This window comes from Saccopteryx leptura, chromosome 2, assembly GCF_036850995.1.
Source record: "Saccopteryx leptura isolate mSacLep1 chromosome 2, mSacLep1_pri_phased_curated, whole genome shotgun sequence".
NCBI classification, from domain to species: domain Eukaryota; kingdom Metazoa; phylum Chordata; class Mammalia; order Chiroptera; family Emballonuridae; genus Saccopteryx; species Saccopteryx leptura.
This window is the reverse complement of record NC_089504.1, coordinates 285,547,704-285,563,714: the sequence shown is the minus strand read 5'-3', so window position 1 is coordinate 285,563,714 and position 16,011 is coordinate 285,547,704.

Below are 16,011 nucleotides of genomic sequence, written 5' to 3'. Positions count from 1 at the left end.
TTTCAGAGCAGCCAGAAAAAGCTTTGTTGGTTTGTTGACTTGTGCTGCCACTTAGTGTCCCCAAACCTTAAAATACCTTACCCAAAGGGATCATATTTCTTTCACTCAGATTCATTTACAGAGGCTGTCAGACTCCTGCATGCGCCCGACCAGGATCCACTCTGCGTGGCCACCAGGGGGTGATGCTCTGCCCATCTGGGGCGTTGCTCTGTTGCTGCCAGAGCCATTCTAGCGCCTGAGGTGGAGGCCATGGAGCCATCTTCAGCATCCAGGCCAACTTTGTGCCAATGGACCCTTGGCTGCAGGAGGGGAAGAGAGAGATAGAGAGGAAGGAGAGGGAGAAAGGTGGAGAAGCAGATGGGCGCTTCTCCTGTGTGCCCTGGCCGGGAATCGAACCTGGGACTTCCACACCCTGGGCCAATGTTCTACTGCTGAGCCAACCGGCCAGGGCCTACATTCATTTTTATTCACTAATTCGCTTAGTCTTTGGCAAAAATGTACTAAGCCTTCATTCCAGCCAATTATGGAGCAAGTCACTCTATCACGCCTCTCGTTTCTAGGTATCCTTGCTTTCATGCTGCTCTCTGCCCTTTTCTCCATTTAAAGAGACTCCAGCACTTTTCCTCTCAATATTTCAGATAACTCAAATTCCAATCCCTCTTGTTATGGTTCAAACTCATTCCTTTTTGTTAGCAGAAATGAAGGCGCTGGCTGGTGGCTCAGTGGATAGAGCATCGGCCCAGCATATGGACATCCTGGGTTCCATTCACAGTCAGGGCACACAAGAGAAGCTACCATCTGCTTCTCTCCCCATCCTTTTCCCCCTTGTCTCCCTCTTCCCCTCCCACAGCCAGTGGCTCATTTGGTTTAGCATTGGCCCCAGTCACTGAGGGTAGATCAGTTGGTCCAAGCATTGGCCTCAGGTGCTAAAAATAGCTCAGTTGATTCTAGAAACGACTCCAGATGGGGTTGCCGGGTGGATCCTGGTTGGGGTGCATTCGGGAGTCTGCCTCACTACCTCCCTTCCTCTCACTCTAAAAAAGAAAAATAAATAGAGATAGGTTCTGTACAATCCCTTCTTAACAGTGGGTTTCTGACCCGAGGCACAGGGTTGATGGGCATGAAGAGTGTCCACTGAAAAGATGGCAGAAGGGAGAAATGACACAGTATGAGATTAAACAAAAGTATAATCTTTTTGGTACTGTACAGTTAATAAATAGTATCACTATGTGATACTTAACCTTTAAGGATAGTTAACCTTTAAAACAACCTAGTGAGGCTCATAGGAAAGGTATTAGAATCCCCATTTCACAGGTGAAGAAACTGATGCTAAAAAAAAGTCAAGCAGTTAACAAACAGGTATGTAGCTAATTAGTGGCAAAGCTGAGTGCGTCACAGGTCTCCGGGCTCCCATTGAGGGTACATTCCTTTAAACAGGCTGTCTGTAAGAAGAGAATGGAACTGTAGAACTAGAGAGCCCATGTCTTCCAGAAGGAGGTGGACACAGGAAGATAGCAGAGGTGGCGTTACAAAGTACAATAGTACACTGAAGAGCAATATGCCCCAAAGAGGAGACATGGCCCTGGAGACTCAGGCTGATGTTTTTCTCCTGCAGAACTGAAACTCCTTCTGTGGCACAAATGCTCCCCCCAGTGGTTGTGCCAGGCTATGTCAGTCTCCTTCTAGGGAGAGAGAAGGGAGAGGACAGGAAGGAGAGAAGGGCTGGAGGGGTGGAACTGAGCTGGAAAGAGAAGTAAGCAAACAGTCTCATTTAATCTGCACTAATGTTCCAGAACAGCAGGCGCAGTCATATTAAAGTAGAAATAGATAAACCCATTTTGAGTCTATTTTATGTATTCCTTCTCTTAGTACAATACCTAACATTTATTAAGCTCTAATCTTTGCTAGGCACTGTTCTAAGTGCTTTACTTGCATTATATTGACTCCTCAAAACGCACATAGACTCCACTGAGAGGTTAACAGTGCCAAGTCACATAAGTACTAAAGTGGCGGGGCCCAGGCCTGAACCCAGATCTGTCTGATTCCAGAGCAGGGAACATGGTTTCCTTCTATTCCTTCAGAATAGGCTGACTGGGTAAAAGCAGGCAAAGTTTATTTATATCAGAATACAATGGGAAAATAGTCTTTCTTTTTAGGGTTATGTCCGATCTACTCCAGCTTGCAGGAATGCTCATACAAGGCTATTTCATTCAGAAACATAGCATAGCAGCTCACCTGACAGAGCCCGGAAGGTGGAAATTGAAAGATTAACAAGAATGGACCAAATGTTTATTTGATTGATTCAAATCAGTCAAACTAAAAAAAAAGGTTTTTGAGAGAGAAACAGAACGGGAGGGTGAGAAACATCAACTTGTAATTGCTTTTGCTTTAGCTGTACATTGATTGCTTTTCTCCTTGCTCAAGCCAGCGGCCTTGGGCTTTTCATGCCAGCAACCTTTGGGTTTAAGCTGGCCTGCTTTGGGCTGCACTGGCGGGTCTGTGCTCAGAGCCAGCAACCTTGGGATTTCAAACTGGCAACCTCAGTGTTCTGGGTTGATGTCACCACCCATCAGGCTCAAACTAAAATTTACTCGTGGCACATGCCTACTTTAGATACTGCTTAGTGGGGTGTCAATATGTGAAATACAAAGATGGCTAAGTAGTCCATATCCTATGAGAATACAAGAGATTAGTGGGGGAGACATATTGTATAAAAATACCTCTGAGGGCCCTGGCCAGTTGGCTCAGCAGTAGAGTGTTGGCCCAGCGTGTGGAAGTCCTGGGTTCAATTTCCAGTCAGGGTACACAGGAGAAGGGCCTATCTGCTTCTCCACCCTTCCCCCTCTCCTTCCTCTCTATCTCTCTTCCCCTCCCATAGCCAAGGTTCCATTGAAGCAAAGTTGGCCCAGGCGCTGAGGATGGCTCCATGGTTTCCACCTCAGGTGCTAGAATGGCTCCAGGCGCTAGAATGGCTCTGGCCGCAACGGAACAATGCCCCAGATGGGCAGAGCTTTGCCCCTAGTGGCCATGCTGGGTGGATCTCCGTTGGGCGCATGTGGAAGTCTGTCTGACTGCCTCCCCGCTTCTAACTTCAGAAAAATACAAAAATAAATAAATAAATAAATGCCTCTGAGGTAAGGAAAAGTATGGTATAGAAAGGCAAAAATGCCCTGGCCAGATAGCTTGGTTGGTTAGAGCATTGTCCCGAGGAGCAGAGGTTGTCGGTTTGATCCCTGGCAGGGCACATACAGGAAGAGCTCTATGTTTCTGTTTCTCTCTCTCTCTCCTTACCTCTCTTGCTAAAATCAATCAATAAAAAAATTTTTTTTAAATGGGCAAAAATACTAAGGGTGGGGGTCAGAAGAGGTAGAACTAAATGTCTTCATGGAAGATCTGAAAAGATTCTATAGAGAAGGTGGCTTGTGAACTGGGCTTTAAATGTGGGTAGAATTTTTTTTTTTTTAATTTTTAATTTTTTTTTTTTTTATAGAGACAGAGAGTGAGTCAGAGAGAGGGATAGACAGGGACAGACAGACAGGAATGGAGAGAGATGAGAAGCATCAATCATTAGTTTTTCATTGCGCGTTGCAACATCTTAGTTGTTCATTGATTGCTTTCTCATATGTGCCTTGACCGCGGGCCTTCAGCAGACCGAGTAACCTCTTGCTGGAGCCAGCGACCTTGGGTTCAAGCTGGTGGGCTTTTCCTCAAACCAGATGAGCCCGCACTCAAGCTGGCGACATCAGGGTCTCGAACCCGGGTTCTCTGCATCCCAGTCCGACGCTCTATCCACTGCGCCACCGCCTGGTCAGGCAGAATTTTTTTTATTTTATATAGAAAATTATATTTAATGGGGTGACATTGATCAATAAGAGTACATAAGTTTCAGGTAAACATTTCCACAGCATTCGAACTGTTGATTATGTTGTAGACTCATCACCCAAAGTCAAATCATTTTCTGCCTCCGTGTATTTGTCCCTCTTTATTCCCCTCCCCAACCCCCGGGTAGGATTTCAACAGAAACAGATTTGGAGGGTTGTGGTAAATAAAAAGAAAGGGAATCACAGAGGGAAGCAACAGCAAGAACAAAGACCGGGAGAGGGTGGGGGCGTGCAGTGCAGAGCAGGCGGAAGACTCAGCTAGAGGGAGTATAAGGTTCACAAAGGGCTGGCATTAGAGGGTGGAGAGCCTTGGATGCTAAGCTAAGTGATTAAACTTTATTCAGCACCAAGAGACATTTAAAATATTTGCTTGCAAGGGGTGATACATTTAAAACTATGCTTTAGAATGAAATCTGGCAAGTTATGTTTGAAGAGGGTTTGCTAGTTTCCAGGGGAAAAAAAGAGAAAGAGAGAGAGAAGAGCCTCACCTAAGGACTTGGCGTGGGATAATTAGAGAGGAAGCAGATGTACAGGGAACTGGAAGCTGGCTGGACATGCAGAGGAGCAAGCAGGAAGAGACTGTGTGGTGAAATACCACACGGAGGAAAAAATAACAAGACACCCACCCCTCCAAATAATAAGTGAAATACCACACAGAGGTTGTAGCACTAACTAGACTCATTGAATACCACCACTTTCTATCACCACGACAATGAACTACTCAGAGGCCAGATGACATGCTCTGAGGGTTCAAGGGGAGGCAACAGCCCGGTCAACAGACCAAAGGACTGAAGTCCCATCCCCAGTCTTACTCAGATATTTATTAGCCAGTACAAATAACTCCAGGAAACAGACAGCAGAAGTTTTCAGGGGTTAAAGTAAAGGACAAGGAACATGCTAACTTTTTTTTTTTTACAAAGACAGAGTCAGAGAGAGGGATAGACAGGGACAGACAGACATGAATGGAGAGATGAGAAGCATCAATCATTAGTTGTTTGTTGTGCGTTGCGACACCTTAGTTGTTCATTGATTGCTTTCTCATATGTGCCTTGTCCGCGGGCCTTCAGCAGACCGAGTAACCCCTTGCTGGAGCCAGTGACCTTGGGTCCAAGCTGGTGAGCTTTTGCTCAAACCAGATGAGCCCGCGCTCAAGCTGGCGACCTTGGGGTCTGGAACCTGGGTTCTCCACATCCCAGTCCAACGCTCTATCCGCTGCACCACCGCCAGGTCAGATGGAACATGCTCACTTTTAATCTCTGTTCTGAGAGCCTAAAAAATTTTCTGTTGCTCTTATCCTGCTGTTTTACTGTCTCCAGCACAGGGTCAGAGAGGCCCCTGGACTCTCAACTGCTCAGGGCTTTCGCCCTAGGCACTGTGGGGCAGCTGTGTGAGGCTTGCTCATGGGTTTACTGACTGCAAGCACTTTGCTTGACTAGTGCGTGAACATGCAGCAGAAGCATGTGTGCATAGCCTATATAAGGCTATGGGTGCTTGTGCTCAAGAGAGATGAGAGATTGGGGATTGTGGATGGTGGACTGCCTGCCCACCACTGTGAGGGGCCATTTTTGCTGTTTGTTTGCCTGAAAGTCTATTTCCCCTGCCTGTGTGCTCATCCGCCTTTGTGAGACTTTATTAAACGGAATGGCCCAATGCTTTCCAGCTCTGCAGTTTCTCTACCGTCTGCCTGAATCCAATGTGAACCTGCCTGGCCTCAGCCACCAGCATTACAGGCACCTTGCTGTCTCTAATTGTCATTCTTACTCTACACATTTTCAGAACATATTCCTACAACTTTCTAGTAGTTTCCTCATAATAATGATGGGAATAGTAAATCTGCCTAACACGATTGCTTTGGGAGGATAGGATTTGGTTATGTATGGAAAGCACCTGGTAGATAGCAGGTACTCAACACATGGCAGCTCTTAGGTTATGGTTTTGAACATGATGACTAGAAGTATAAAGATGGCATTAACTAAACTGGGAAACATGGCGGGAGGAGCAGGCTTTCCTGTGTGTGTTGGGAGCAGAGTTGGCTAACTCAGGTTGAGACATGTGAGATCTGAGGAATGGCATCCAGGTAGAGCTGTCTAGCAGGCAACTGCATAATTTGGGTATGAAATTCAGGAGAGGCTGTGAATTGTCAGTGTAAATGTGTGAGGCAGCTGTGTTAAGCTAGCTCACGGGTTTACTGGCTGCAAGCACTTTGCTTGATTAGTGCATGAGCTCATCGCAGAGGCACATGTACATAGCCTATATAAAGCTATGGGTGCTGTGCTCAAGAGAGATGAGAGACTGGGGGTTGTGTATGACGGATTGCTTGCCCACCACTGTGAAGGGACAATTTTTGCTGTTTGTTTGCCTGAAAGGTGATTTCCCCTGCCTGTGTGCTCATCTGCTGTTGTAAGACTTTATTAAACAGAATGGCCCAACGCTTTCCGGCTCTGCAGTTTCTTTACCATCTGCTCAAATCCATTGTGGATCTGCCTGGCCTCAGTCACTGACATTACAAAAGAAGATCACTGAAGCCACAGAAGTAAGTGAGAAAAGGCAGAAAGAGAAGAGATGAGGCTTGGGGCACACACACATTTAAAGGTCATGCAGCCTCACAGACACTGTTCTGAGAGAGGAGAACCAGAAGAGGGCAGCATTGCGCCACCAGAGACAGCCTCACAGTAGAGAGCAAGGTCCTGCATCAGAAGCGGCAAAAAAGTGAGGAAGAGGACAAAGACTAAGACTTCTATTATGGCTTTGAAGTTGCTTGGGACCTTGGGGCTGGAATACAGAGAGGTAAATGAGAGTTTATAGACACTTTTTGATTACTCTTCGGAGAAGTTTGATGGTACAGGAAGGAGAAAATAAAGTAGTAGTTTGAGAGGTAAAAGAAGTAATGGCTTTTTTTTTTCTTGTATAAGAGAGATTTAAGTATATATATTTGTCGCCAAAGGGAAGACATTAATACTCTATTTGTGGGAGATGGTGCTGACACGAGACAAAAGTTCTAGGGAAGGAGGTAAGAACAGGAGAGCTTTTGGAGATCCAGCCTTAACAAGAAGGGAGAGAAAAACAACCTCTCAGAGACAGGAATTTAGGAAAAGAGTGAAATAGGGAAGACACTGAAAAATTGCACAAAAGAAATCACTGTGCACAAGAGCAGCGAAAGTGGGGCCCAAAGGCTTAAGGAAAGTGCAGAAGATTGAGAAATACCCTTATGAGAAATTTGGTGTCTCCTTCCCTCTGCCTTTTAAAGTGAGTTGTATCTCCCAGGAGTGTTGAGGGAATACTCAGAAGAGAATGATGAAGGATTTAGCAGAACATCAGGGGCTGAGAGTTGGAGGGTCAGACATAATTTATTAAATCAGCAAAAATGAAAAATAATATTCAAAGGTACAGGCAAATGAATGTTACCATATGCTTCTAGTACAATTTGACAACATGTATTAAAAGCTTGTCAAATGTGCATACTCCTTTATCCTCCATTTTGAGTTCTAAGTATTCAATCTAAGGAAATAAAAGATATGTACATATATATACTTATAATATATAATATGCTGTTTATAATAGAAAAAGGAAACAAATAGAATTTTCAATAAGACAGTAGAATACAGTATACGTGTAGGAGGTATTCATATGCAGCCACTAAAAATATAGAAGAGTATTGACAGGATAAAATAATCGTGACTTTATTAAATAAAAAAAATACACAAAACATATATATGTCCCTATTCTTTTAAATACCTTCCTACACACATTTGGAGACAGAGACAGAGAAAGAGAGGGAGAAAGAGAGAGATGGAGATATGTATCTGGTGGCTCAATAAATATTGATGGAACACCTCTTAGGTGATTTTTAAAAAGGATAATACTGGCCCTGGCTGGTTGGCTCAGTGGTGGAGCGTTGGCCTGGCGTGCGGGAGTCCCAGGTTCGATTCCCAGCCAGGGCATACAGGAGAGGCGCCCATTTGCTTTTCCACCCCTCCCCCTCTCCTTCCTCTCTGTCTCTCTCTTCCCCTCCTGCAGCCAAGGCTCCATTGGAGCAAGGATGGCCCGGGCGCTGGGGATGGCTCCTTGGCCTCTGCCCCAGGCGCTGGAGTGGCTCTGGTCGCGACAGAGCGACGCCTCGGAGGGGCAGAGCATCGCCCCCTGGTGGGCAGAGCGTCGCCCCCTGGTGGGCGTGCCGGGTAGATCCCGGTCGGGTGCATGCGGGAGTCTGTCTGACTGTCTCTCCCTGTTTCCAGCTTCAGAAAAAAAAATAAAATAAAAATAATTTTTTAAAAAAGGATAATACTAGCCTGACTGGTGGTGGCACAGTGGATTGAGCATCAGCCCGGGATGCTAAGGGCCCCAGTTCAAAACCCTGAGGTCGCCAGCTAGAGCGCAGGCTACTCAACTTGAGTGAATGCTTGCCAGCTTGAGCACAGGGTCACCGGCTTGAGACCCCTGGTCAGGGCACATATGAGAAGCAATCAATAAACAACTAAAAGTGAAGCAACTATGAATTTATGCTTCTTGTCTCCCCCCCCCCAACATTCCTGTCTCTCTCTCTCTCTCTAAAGAAATAAAAAAGGATAGTACTTAAGCTCTGAGTATGAGGAATTTAACTAAGTTTGAGCATTTCAATGAATTTAGCAAGAGACCTTAGCCCTGCTCAGAAAGGCTTCAATGGAGTGATGGAGGCTAACCTTAAACTACAGCAAGTGAAGTCAACTTAAGTGTGAAGAGAAAGACTAGAAATAGAAAATGTAGTTGAATCTGTCAAGAAATTTGTTGGAGAAGAAAAAACAAGAGAAAGAGCTTTCTAGAAAGTACCTCTAAGGAATTATAGGAGAATGGAGCAGAGTTTTTAGACTGTGGAGAGACTTTGGTATGTTCTTAGACTAAAGACAAGACACTGGTAGAAAGGGAGATGTTGAAAACAAGGAGGACTAAGGGGATAATTGATAGGACAAAGTCCTGGAAAAACCAAGAAGGGTTGAGATTGATATCATAGAACTGTTACAAATGAAAACAGGAAAGTCTTCCACTAAAATTATACTTTTTTATTTATTTTTTTTTACAGAGAGAGAGTCAGAGAGAGGGATAGATAGGGACAGACAGACAGGAACGGAGAGAGATGAGAAGCATCGATCATCAGTTTTTTGTTGCAACACCTTAGTTGTTCATTGATTACTTTCTCATATGTGCCTTGACCGTGGGCCTTCAGCAGACCGAGTAACCCCTTGCTCAAGCCAGCGACCTTGGACCCATGCTGGGGAGCTTTTGCTCAAACCAGATGAGCCTGCGCTCAAACTGGCAACCTCGGGGTCTTGAACCTGGGTCCTCTGCATCCCAGTCTGACACTCTATTCACTGTGCCACCACCTGGTCAGGCAAAATTATACTTAAGCATGTATGAATTGAGGGTAAGAAAAGAGTTTTTCCTTGCTTGACCTGTAGTGGTTCAGTGAATAAAGTATCAACATAGAATGCTGAGGTTGCCAGTTCATACCCTAAGCTTGCCCAGTCAAGACACATACAAGAAACAATGAGTTGATCCTTCTGGCTCCTCACGACTTCCTTCTCCCTGCCTTTTTCCCTCCTCTCTCTAAAGTCAATTAAAAAAAAAAAACACAGCTCCTCTTTGGTACTATACAACAGAGGTTAAATACTGGTGGCCCAACAAGTCTGGCTTACAGATGTGGGGTTTTACTTTATTTTTACCTGCATAGAATTTTTAAATAATCTGAATTGGTTGTCAACACTTAAAAATCATGATATTTCAAATAAAAATCTGAATTTCCAGCTTCATCTTAAAAACTGGAGATATGGCGACACAAGCATTGGTAACACAAGATAGCTGACTTCATTAGATGGGCATGGCCTTTCCAGTCTCCACTCCCTGACACCACAGGACCACTTCATTCATTTACCTTACCTTCCTGGCTCCTTCAGGCATCTGAATTTGTTACCCCTGCTATTATTATCTCTCCTACGTCTCAGACTCATCCTGCTCTGTCACTTTCAGCTGCTTTTCTTTCTCGTATTGTTTTTGCTCTTAATCTTCTGTATATTTTCTTTTTGAGAACTTGTTCAACTACCACTTCTATGAGATTACTTGCAAATCAATATTATAAAATCATTGAATATTGGAGTTGAAAAGGAATTTAGAAATCAGATAGTTTAGTCCTCTCAATCCATAGAACATAGCTGGATAACAGAATTCTATAACTCAAAAGGACTTTAAAGATTAACTAGCTTAATTTACAAATAAGGAAATTTTGGTCTCAGAGAGATTAAACAATGGTGTTTCTATTTCACCACACAATTCTGTGCAATTCAAGACATATCTACTGAGATCATCCTTTATGCAAAGCACTGTGGGAGATACAAACTTGAGTAAGATAGTGAGTTCTCTCAGGGAACTCACTTCCAGCACAGGCACACAAAGTAAGATGTGGTAAGTCACATAATGGAGAAAGAACGTAATATCATAATATGAGACATCAGAGGGAAAAAAAAATTTCCAGTCATAGATATCTGTATATTTCACTATATAAGTAGACTTAACTAGATCTTGAGAAGGGGATTGGGCACATTCTTGTTGTGTATATATGTTCTTTAATATATGAGGAAATAGCCCTGCCCGGTTGGCTCAGTGGTAGAGTGTCGGCCTGGCGTGCAGGAGTCCTGGGTTCGATTCCCGGCCAGGGCATACAGGAGAAGCGCCCATCTGCTTCTCCACCCCTCCCCCTCTCCTTCCTCTCTGTCTCTCTCTTCCCCTCCTGCAGCCAAGGCTCCACTGGAGCAAAGTTTGCCCAGGCACTGAGGATGGCTCTGTGGCCTCTGCCTCAGGCGCTAGAATGGCTCTGGTTGCAACAGAGCGACACCCCAAGATGGGCAGAGCATCGCCCCCTGGTGGGCGTGCCAGGTGGATCCCGGTCGGGCGCATGCGGGAGTCTGTCTAACTGCCTCCCCGTTTCCAGCTTCGGAAAAATACAAAAAAAATACACACACACACACACACACACACACACACACACACACACACACACATATATCTATTGATAAGGCCAGGGGTCTAGAAATCAGGCCTCCTAACTCAAACCCCAGGGCTCTTTCTCTTACATCTCAGTGCATTTTCAGCCCTATCTCTCCAAAGATCTATCCTATATTGCCAACTGACTGCTAGGCATTTCTAAATGAATGTCCATCTACTATCTTGTTTAACCTAGTCAGCAGCACAACTATTCTTCTAGTTGGGATGGATCAACATCTGGTAGCCACATACAACATAGAACAATACACACAACAACTACAACACACCTCATATGTATTCTGGCAATAGTCTTATTAACTTCAAAATATCTCTTTTATCCCGACCTTTCTTTTCTTTTATCTAGGTCTTTGTCTGTCTGTCTCTGGCTCTCTCTCTGACTTTCTCTGTCTAAAAAAATAAATAAATTTTTGCTTGTTTTGAATTAAAAATATTATTTCAAATGTTTGTGTGTTCTAGGATTTTTTTTTCATTCAATATTATTATGTTCCTAAGGTTTATATAATCCAGTGTAAAGTCTTTTTTTTAGTGGCGGGGGGGGGGGGACAGAAAGGAAAGGGGAGAGCTGAGAAGCATCAACTCATCATTGTGGCACTTTAGTTGTTCACTGATTGCCTTCTTTCTTTTTTTTTTTTTTTTTTTTTTACAGAGACAGAAAGAGAGTCAGAGAGAGGAATAGATAGGGACAGACAGACAGGAATGGAGAGAGATGAGAAGCATCAATCATTAGTTTTTCGTTGCAACACCTTAGTTCAGGCGTCCCCAAACTATGGCCCATGGGCCACATGCGGCCCCCTGAGGCCATTTATCCGGCCCCCCTGCCACACTTCCGGAAGGGACACCTCTTTCATTGGTGGTCACTGAGAGGAGCACTGTATGTGGCAGCCCTCCAATGGTCTGAGGGACAGTGAACTGGCCCCCTGTGTAAAAAGTTTGGGGACCCCTGCGAGTTGTTCATTGATTGCTTTCTCACATGTGCCTTGACCGGGGACTACAGCAGACTGTGTAACCCCTTGCTCAAGCCAGCAACCTTGGGCCCAAGCTGGTGAACTTTGCTCAAACCAGATGAGCCCACGCTCAAGCTGGAGACCTTGGGGTCTCGAACCTGGGTCCTCCGCATCCCAGTTCGACACTCTATCCACTGCGCCACCGCCTGATCAGGCCACTGATTGCTTTCTAATATGTGCCCTGACCCGGGGTGGGGGGCTCCAGCTGAGCCAGTGACTCCTTGCTTAAGCCAGCAACCTTGGGCTTCAAGCCAGTGCCCATGGGGTCAGGTCTATGATTCCATACTCAAGCTTGTTGAACCCGCACTCACGCTGGCGACCTCCGAGTTTCAAACCTGGGCCCTCAGTGTCCCAGGTCAACATTTTATCCACTGTGCCACCACCTGGTCAGGAAAGTGTATATTCTTAAGCTTCATCTTCTTTGTGCAGCCTTTCCATATCACTATATTGTAAAGGGATCTTGGCCCCTTAGCACTCATTGTCTATTTTAAAAATGGGCTAAAACTGTATCCTCACCTTTCCTATATCTAAGTGTCATCACCTCAACTGGACAAACTTCTTGGAGAGTAGGAAAGCAGCTTATTAAGGCAGATGAGCAATGAATGGGAAGTTGGGTGGCCTGCATTCCAGTCCAGGCTACACCTTCATAGGCAGTGTCCTCAGCCTTCTCTTCACCTTCCTAAGCCTTCTTTAACCTAATTGGAGGGGATTTTGTGAGGAACTCCTGAGCTAATGGATATAATGTGAAGAAAGGGGTTCTATGGAAACTAACCTCACAGGATGATCTGAGCATAAACTACTAACTGGACAGGTCATGGTGGGTAGTCACATCCCAGGCCTATAACTTCTTCAGTTAAAGTTTTTAGGACAGCTTTGTCCATTGTTCTTATGCATCTAGGTTAACACACCTTTGAAATGCCATAAGTAATACCCCTCCAAGGAAGTATTAACCCTCAAGAGAGCACATAATCTTGTTAACCATTTTATAATCCAAACCCGAGATCCCCTTCAAATAGGTAAAAGAAGTTGCAAAACTGTTATCCTCTAGAGCATTTGAAATCTTGTTCTCCAGCATATGTTATCAGTTTGGCTCAAAAAAACTCATAAAAATTCTCTGCAGCCTGTGGATAGAGTATAGGACAGGGACGCTGACATCCCGAGGTCGCTGGCTTGAGCGTGGGCTCATCTGGTTTGAGCACAACTCATCAGCTTGAGTCCAAGGTCACTGGCTTGAGCAAGGGGTCACTCGCTCTGCTGTGGCCCCCCAGTCAAGGCACATATAAATGAGAAAGCCGTCAATGAACAACTAAGGTGCCACAATGAAGAATTGATGCTTCTCATCTCTCTCCCTTCCTGTCTGTCTGTCCCTATCTGTCCCTCTCTCTCTGTCTCTGTCACACACACACACACACACACACACACAAAACAAAACAAAAAAAAACTCTACAGATTAGAATGTTTTTTGTTTTTTGGGTTTTTTTAGAATGTTTTTTTTTTTAAATTGATTTGAAAGAGAGAGAGAGAGAGAGATTGATTTGTTGTTCCACTTATTTATGCATTTGTTAGTTGATTCTGCCCTGACTGGGGATGAAACCCTCAATTTGGCCTATCTGGACTATGCTCTAAGCCAGTGGTTCCCAACCTTTTTTGGGCCACGGCCCGGTTTAATGTCGGAAAATATTTTCACGGACTGGCCTTTAGGGTGGGACGGATAAATGCACAAAATAAAATTATGCGACCGGCGTAAAAACTGTGCTATTTTAAAATATAATTGTCAAACTTACAAGACAAACATCAAGAGGGAGTGTTAGACGGATGTAACAGGGGGAATCTGGTCATTTTTTAAAAATAAAACCGTTCAGACTTAAATATAAATAAAATGGAAATAATGTAAGTTATTTATTCTTTCTCTGCGGACCGGTACCGGTCCGTGGCCCGGGGGTTGGGGACCAATGCTAAGCAACTGACCTACCCAGCCAGGGCTGTATGCTCTTTACAAGGACAAATGTTTTGGTAAACTGAGAAGCATCCTTAAGTTAATATTCACATTACTGTTGGGCCAGAGGCTGTATTTGGGGATGGTTGCATCATCCCTGAGGGCAGGAACTGAGATTCGTTCATTCTTCGGGATTCTCCAAATACAGCCACGTTTTGATGTAGCGCTTACTGAGGATAGACGTCTGAGAAAACTACCAGGACAACACTCTATCTGCCCCTCAAACTGGGCGGAGTGGAGGTTGAATCCACGCATGCGCACCTCCTCTTTTAAGTCCCGGTGAGTCCCAGCCCAAACTGGTTCCCTGCGCTGTTTTATCCCACATAGGGGCTCAATCTTATGTGTACGCATGCGTCCTTTCTAGGCTGTGGTTGGCCGACGATCCCATCATCATTAGAAGAGCCAATAAAATGAGCCACAAGCTCCACTTCCCGCGGCGGGTGACACTGGGAATGGGCTTGGGTGTTTTCCGCACCCCTGCAGTTGCGGACGCACCCTTTGAGGAATGGCCCGGTACGGGCAGCAGGCTTGAAAGCTTTGTCTCACCGGCTGCCAAACGATTGCCTTCATTGTCATATCATAGTCGGATGGTGAACGGGGAGTGAAAGGGTGTAAAAGGCAGTGGGTTCAACTCTTTGAACAGTGTCAGAGAGGTAGTCCCCAGCCAACCTGAGCACTGCTGTGTGCCAGACACTGCTGAGGAGCTTGGAATGGTGATCTCTGCTTCAGTGGGAGCTTACTGTGTAGGGGGCAGGTTAGATCATTACCTTTATTGCCTCTGCCTCCCTACTTCCCTTTCGCCTTAGATGGAGATTTTTTTTTCTTCCCGAATCCTGAACGGCTCCATCGTCCCTGACGGTCCCTAGCTGGCAGTTTACGGATTGGACGCCAGCCGCCATTTCTCAGCTGAGGGGAGTGACGGTCGGTCAGTCGAGGACTGGCACTGCGGCCACGTGAGGGCGGGGCCTGGCGGGGCCCGTGACCTTCCCAGGAGGCAGGGCTCTTTCTCTGCCCCTTTGGGCCCGGGGTTGTAGTCACCAGCTTTTATTCGGCACGTGGCGGCTGGTAAGCAAGCTGTGGATGAGTGACTCTGGGCGTCCACGCTGCCGAGGCAGGGACCGCACTTTACGAGAGACCAAACTGCCCGCGTTAGGCTCAAAAACAGTAAACAAGTAGAAACGAGTACGAAGGGTTAAGGGTGTTAAATACAGATCAGTCCTGGAAGCAATAAATTCTGTGCCTCCAGGCTGATCTGAACTAGATCTATCCAGGAACTGCGTGAGACGCTGTGGGAAGACCCTGAGAGCCGTCTCTTCTTTTCGGGGTCTCAGGTTTACCAACTGTGAATTAGAGACTGGGTATCTGCCTATAGAACCAGACGTGTCCTTAGCGGGGCAGGAACAGAATCATTTGTCTGCAAACGGAAACAATGCAGCATGTGTGGGCTCCAGCAGGAGCCACTTTGGAGCCTGGGGTGGCGTCGCCTTATATCCGTTTCACATCCATTAGCTGTTTCTGAAACAAGTCTCCACAATCACAAGGCATACTGAGCCCATGGGACTGAGGGGTGAGTCAGAAGAACATGAGGTACAGGGAACTGGCCTGAAGTCCTTAGCTGGAACAATTAGATGCCACCCTTTGCTTTCTACTTCCCAAGAGCCACCTCTTGGGGGTACGGCCCAGAAGGTGTTAGTTCTTCAATGGACTAAAGATAGCTATGCCTACGAAACTGGAACCCACACTCCTTTTCAGCCTCATTGGATCTGGTGCTCCTGGATCTGTCAAGTGGAAGAGAAACTTAAGATAAGTCACAACCCCCTTGAAGGGGGAAAAAAATCCTTAGGGTTTGTGGCACTCCATAGTTTACAAAGTGCACTTTAACATGCATTATCTCATTTTAGTGTGACATCGGACTGAACATATACTGTGTGCAGGCATTAAGCCAGACATTAAAAGGGATGAAGCAGTGCATTTTTTAAAGGAGCTTTCCATCCAGTTTTAGAAAATAGGAACTAGTTACTCATGTTTTCAGGGAAAATGTGGCAGGCGCTATAAAGAAGGGCAGATTCCTAACACCCTTCTAGAGAACACAGCCAGC